The sequence below is a fragment of the Lycium ferocissimum genome, chromosome 6 (assembly GCF_029784015.1).
Source record: "Lycium ferocissimum isolate CSIRO_LF1 chromosome 6, AGI_CSIRO_Lferr_CH_V1, whole genome shotgun sequence".
In the NCBI taxonomy this organism is placed as follows: domain Eukaryota; kingdom Viridiplantae; phylum Streptophyta; class Magnoliopsida; order Solanales; family Solanaceae; genus Lycium; species Lycium ferocissimum.
Window position 1 is genome coordinate 54,439,370 of NC_081347.1, and position 7,050 is coordinate 54,446,419.

The window sequence follows — 7,050 nt, forward strand, 5'->3', positions numbered from 1 at the left end:
ATCTAAAAGAAAAATTTCCACCTTGGGTTGCTTTTAGTTATAAAAAACACAACAAATTGTATAAACAAATAATAGTTTTATAATGGATGGGTCAAGATTTTTTTTTTTCCGGTCAAATGAAAAGATTTTATTTAACCAGTAAGCAATTCTATACAATTAGCTTTGGACTCAGCTAGATTTCTCAATACTAACCAACAAAAGAAACATCAGGAAACTCTATAATGACCAGCCTGTTATAAACTCAAGTTTGGTCTTACACTCTTGGAAATCTATCTAAACTATGCAAGTGGGTTGCCCATTTAACATGTTTCTGCCCTACAATGTGAGCTGCAGGGCAATACAATATCTCTGATGAGAGCCTTGTATGTCTTCTTCTTCATGTTGAATCTGCAGTTGTTTCTCTCTATCCAAATTTAGTAGACAGCTACTGAGAAGAGGAATCCCACTATAGCATCCCATGACCTGTTGTTTTTCACATTCTTTGCCAACCATCCTACTTTAATGTGCCGATTACCAATGTTTCTATCTAATCCCATCCATTATAGTAGAGCTGAGTTCTGAAGTATGGAGGCAGATTGTGTGTTCCGGATGTTGCAGGGTTATGTCAGCAGATTATGGCGGAAGCTCATTATTTCCGCTATTCTATTCATCCAGGGCCAACGAAGATGTACTTGGATATCATAGAGGTTTACGGGTGGAAGTTTACAGCTAACTTCTGGAGATCCTTCCATAAGGGACTGGGGACACAGGTGAACCTTAGTACAACATTTCATCCCCAGACAGACGAGCAAGTTAAACATACTATTCAGACGCTCGAGGATATGCTACGAGCATGTGTGATAAACTTCAGATGTAGCTGGGATTATCACTTGCCGCTTATTGAGTTCGCGTATAATAATAGCTACCACTCCAGTAGCCAGATGGCCTCGTATGAGGCCCTATATGAACGGAAGTGTAGATCTCCTATCGAATGGTTCGAAGTCGTAGAATCAAGGTTGATAGGGCCTGATTTGGTCCAGCAGGCGGTAGAGAAAGTTAAGCTCATTCAGGAGAGATTGTTAACTGCTCAGAGTCGTCAGAAGTCCTATGCAGCTAATCGACGGCGAGACTTGGAGTTCCAAGTAGATGACTGGGTGTTTCTGAAGGTGATGCCTATGAAAGGTGTCATGAGATTAGGTAATAAGGGCAAGCTTAGCCCTAGGTACATCGGGCCTAGCCACCCCTATATCGACACTTACGGATCACACGTAGAGTAGGCCAAGTAGCCTATGAGTTAGATTTACCTTCAAACTTTGAGTCTGTACAGCCGGTCTTTCATGTATCCATGCTTTGTAAGTGCATCGGGGATCCTTCCAGAGTTGTACCCGTGGATGATTTTCAGGTTACAGAGTAGTTATCATATAGGGAAGTCCCTGTTGCTATTCTAGATCGCCAGGTTCGTAGGTTGGGAAGCCGAGAAAGATATGAAGTCTAGATATCCTCAATTGTTTCTGACCCCAGAGCAGGTGCAGACCACGATACCATCATCTTCTGGTATGCACTATATTGTCAGTTACTTTTGTTGGTCACATCGGGCCATTATTGTTATTGATTATTGTAGCCTTGTGTGTCATTGTACTGTATTGTTGGGTTGTATGGAAAGTTGGCAGTGGTGTGATTATAGCGGAGACTCTGCCAAAATTTCTGTAGACCCCTGAGAATTTAGCATTCGAAGACGAATGTTTCTAAGAGGGGAAGGATGTTACACCTCATATTTTTATATGTTGAGTCAATTCGTGAGTTAGTTGTTATAGATTTGGAAAGCGGAATTATCTTTAAGGTTTTATAAGATTAGACGTGTTCATCTTGAGTATACGAGGGTTTAAGTTCATTCTTAGTATGTGTTGGAAGGATTAGAGGTTAAATGAATCGACAAGAATGTGTTTCGACGAAAATTGGGATTTATGGCTGGATTTTACAGACCGTATATTTGTTTTGACCCCTACCGTATTTTGATAACAGTAGTGGTGAGCCACTGTTGTCAATTTACAGTCCAATTATACGGACCGTATTTTATTTACGGTCCGTATATATGGACCGTAAATTGAAGTCGGTGGCAGCCCTTTTTAGTATATAATTCGTACTTTGCTCATTATATCTCATTATCTTCATTTCCCCAGACCCCTAACACTCCGAGAAACCCTCTCTAACATATGTAATCAACCCCCAAGTGAAGTTAAGGAATTAAAGTGAGAATTAAGTGCCAAAAGTTTTTGAAGTGTTGTTGAAGCTTGTTTCTCCTTCTTGTAGTAGCTTTGGAGGATACTTCAAGGTGAAATAATCTTGGAATTGTTGTGTTCTTGAGTCCTTGAGGTAAGAATTCATTTTATTTCCATGTTTATGAGTTTATTTGGTGTTTATACTAGGTTCGGAGGGAAAGAAGTTTGAGCCATGTTATTAATGTGTTTTTGAGATAAATTCTTGTTGTATGGATAGTAGTTGGTGTTGAGGTTGTTATACTTGGTGTATTTGGAAGGAGAAGGTGTGTAGGTGTCGTATATGAAGCATATGTCGAACTGTTTTGGTGTATACTCATGTATCTTGATGGATTGAGTTTTAAAAGGAGTTAATTGAAGTCCTTATTGTTGTTGTTGGTTCTTTGATTGTGTGGTAGTTAAGAAGAAGTAAAGGAGGTGCTGCCCGTTTCATTTTAGAATCAAATTATCATTTGATATACGTGTATACTAACGCTATCTGAGTTCGTATGTGCATTCTTTATTTTAGGATTGGCGCACTAGTTGTGATAAGTTCGTTATTGGATTGCAGTGATGACTTGAGGTAAAGGCTAACCTCTTCTTTCTCTTGGCATGATCATTATGAAACGAAACATATACGAAGCTACACATCGCATGATGAATCTGATCTTAGCAGCTAGAGATGTTTATGTTGGTTCATGTTCTAGTAATATTGTTCTTAGCAAGCCTTTCTCCAGATTTAGTATGCTTCATATAGTCACATGTTGATGGAAATGCTATCTCATAACGATGGTCGGAGGTGTAACAACCTTACGTCAATCCAACAGATTCAGGATGTATTATATCATACTTATGCATTATATACACGTATGATATTATGATGATGATTGCCCACAGAGGCTTGACAGGCGTTATATATATATGTGACAGGCGTTATATACGCACCACTGATCAATGTTTAGGATGATGATGCCCACAGAGGCTTGACATGCATTATATACGCACATATATGTATGAGCAGGCATTATATACGCATATATACAATACTTATGCATATCGTGGCCCTCAGAGGCAATCCAGATATACAGGTTGTACCCTTACCTGATTTTGCTCTCATGTCTTCTTTATGTTGCTTTTATGCCTTAAATACTCAGTACTTTATTCGTCAAGCCCCTTTTACTGGAGGATCTTGCGTTTCATGCTCGCGAGTTCGGTAAACAGGGTGATGGTCCGCGTCGTGAGGTTCTTTATTCGGTGATATTGGAGCACTCCACTTGTCTCGGAGTTCTTTGTCGTGTCTTGGTAAGGTATTTTTGTTGCACATATAGGTATGGCGGGGCCCCATCCTGACCTTATTATGTCATGCACTCCAGTAGAGGCTTTTAGACAGTTATGACACAGTTAGACTTTGTATGGCCTTCTCGGCCAGTATTTTGTTGTATAGATGTCTGTGGCGGCCTTGTCAGCTCGTACTATCATGTTCAGCATGTTTATATATATATATATGTCCTTTTGGGTCTTGTCCCTTACTAGTTTATTTCCCATACGAGTTAGCAGGTTATCGTATGATGACCCTCCTGGTCCACCTTTATTATGGTTATGTTATGAATGGATGTCTAGTGGTGCTCGGCAAGTAAGGCTCGAGTGCCCGTCATGACCCTCCGGTTTGGGTTGTGACAAAGAATTAACCCTTTATTAACTTTTTTTGTTCCAAACATCCTATGACCTACTTAGGAGGGAATGAAAAACACAATGGTATATGTGTAATCGCATATAACCTTTTTTTCTAATTCTTTCGATAGAAACTTATTTGAAATATTATTCTATATTTAATAGAAATAAATTCCCAAATTAAAGTTTCAATTAAATTTAATAATTAACAAGTAGTACTATCTAATGACTCCTGAAGAAGAAAGTCAAATAAAACTTGGTTTGAGGGAGGGGCTATGGGAAACATGTAAAAAAAGAGTTTGAAGAATAAGAAAGGAATTAATGAAGTAAAAATTTAACAGAGATTCAAACGTCTAACCTCACAAGCAATTTTGAAGGCTCTTTTTCGCTGCGCCAAAGATTCTAACAATGTCAAGGGTGTGCAAAGCTAAATATATGTTATATTTAATAAATTTTGCCCTTACACGGTATAATTTTCCGACGAAGTGTGTCACTTTAAGTTAAAATCGATAAATTAGTTTATTTTCTTGAATGTGTGGTATGTGTTCAGTAAAAATCTCGACCCATTCATTATAAAACTATTATATGTTTATACAATTTACCATGTTGTTTATAACTAAAAGCAACCCAAACTGGAAAAAAAAAAACAGATGGTTTGTAACTGGTGGAAAACAAATTATTGACGTCGTACATGGTATAGTCGCTAGGTTGAGCAAGATGGATGTGAACCCACTCACTAATTTTTTTGGTTAGTTGGTTCTTTAAATTTTGCCGAGGGTCTTTCGGAAACAACTCTCTATCTTCTGAGATGGGGGTAAGGTCTGCGTACACTTCACCCTCCCCAGACCCGTACTGTGGGATTTCACTGGGTATGTTGTTGTTGTTGTTGTTGTTGCTTCTTTAAATTTTACAAACTTCATAAAATTTCTGGCTCCGCCACTAACCACAAAGTAAATAACGAGGCTTTTAATTGTGGCATTAATTTGAAATATGAATGAATTAATCCTACCACGATAAATTACAGATTATTCCACTAAAAACTGTAATTGCACACCTCAGTTTAAATTCGAATATTTCATTAAATTTTATTTGACTCTCCAACATGCTCTGATACCAATTGATAGAACAAGCGCAGCGAAAGCAAGCAACAATCAGCTACTTACATGTAAACTAGACAACAATAATAATAAACGAGATTGGAATCACTAACCTCTTAAAATTCTTACACAACTTGACTGCCGCACAACAACCCAGGTACGTAGTCTTCAGCTATGTAACCTTATTATTCTTTAAACATAGAATACTCGTGTAAGCGAGTATTATGGCTTAGGAAAAAGTGTGCATCTTAGGGAAAAAAATTCTATTTATAACTATATTTTAGGGTGTAAACCCTTGTCCAAAACGTGTAGGCATAGCAGTAAATTTCCTCAAAAAAACTTATTTTTCAAGTCCAAGAATAATTAGGTATAACAGGGACCATAGAGTAAATAACGAGGCTTCCAATTCTTTGCATTAATTCGAAATATGAATGAATTAATCCTACCACAATATATTATAGATTATTCCACTAAAAAGGTATAATTGCACTCCTCGGTTTAATTTCAAAATCGTTCATTAGATTTTGTTTAACTCTCCAAGATGCTCTGATACCAATTGATAGAACAACAGTAGTGGAAGCAAACAGAATCAGTTACTTACATGTAAACTATACAATGATAATAGTTAATGAGATAAGAATCACTAACCTATTAAAGCTCTTACACAACTCATACATCGCACATCAATCCAGTGCCAGTATTACAACGTAACCTTATTATTATTCTTTGAACAATTATATTCGTATGGGTGAGTATTACGCATCATGAAAAAGTGTGCGTCTTAGGGCTGAAAAACATTATATTTATAACGTTTTAGGGTATAAACCCTACTCCAAAATGTGTAGGCTTAATTTTTCTCTAAAAAATTATTTTCAAGTCTAAGAATAATTAGGCATAGCAAGTACCGCAGAATAAATAACGAGGCTCAAATTGTGGCATTAATTTAAAATATGAATGAATTAATCGTACAACAATAAATTACAAATTATTCCTTTCTATTCTTTTTTTTTCCCTTTTGCATTTAGTTCTTATTTTCCTACTTTAAACGCTATACAACGTTAATACTTAAAACCATCTTAGGAGTATCAAATTTACTACTACTACATACAAAAATCCAACAAGTTAATACATGGATGGGTAGAGTTATTAATATCTCACATAATAAAGAGAGACTTCACCTTTCATTATTTATAGTCTTTAATGGGAAACTTCTTATCAAGTTCGTATTTCAAGCCATAAAATTGTACCTTTTTTCAGTATTGGAGTGAGAAATTAAAAAGTGAAACAAAGAAGAAGGCCTAAATGAGCAGTCCGTGAAAAAGCAGAAAACTCAACAAAATTAATCGGTGACTTATTAAAGAGGAAAATACTAAAGAATGAAATTACTTTACCTTTTGTCTTCGCCAATGCTAGCCATCTGCCAATGCAACTTCGTATTGCCTTCCTTTTTGTCATCAATATCGTATCCTACCTTTTTCCACCATTTGTGAGAAATTAAAGAGAGGATAAAAAAAGTAAAGTAAAAAAAAGGAAGGAATGAAAGAATTTCGTGGCATGAGAAAAAACCTATGAATTAAACCTACAGCAATAAATTACAGATTATTTCATTAAAAACTATAATTGCATTTCTCAGTTAATTTAAAATCTTCCATTAAATCATATTTAACTCACCAAGATGCTCTGATACCAATAGATAAAACAAATGCAGTGGAAGCAAGCAAAATTAATTACTTATATTTATATATACTAGACAACAATAATAGTAAACGAGATTAGAATCACTAACCTCTTGAAACTCTCACACAACTCGTCCACCGCACAGCAATCCAGATCTTCTGCTATGTAACCTTATTATTCTTTGAACAAGAATACTCGTGTAGGCGAGTATTAGGCATCATGAAAAAGTATGTGTCTTAAGGCTGAAAAACATTCTATTTATAACGACGTTTTAGGATGTAAACCCTAATCCAAAATGTGTAGGCTTACTTTTCCTCCAAGAAAATTATTTTTCAAGTCCTAGAATAATTTGGCATAGCACGGACCACACT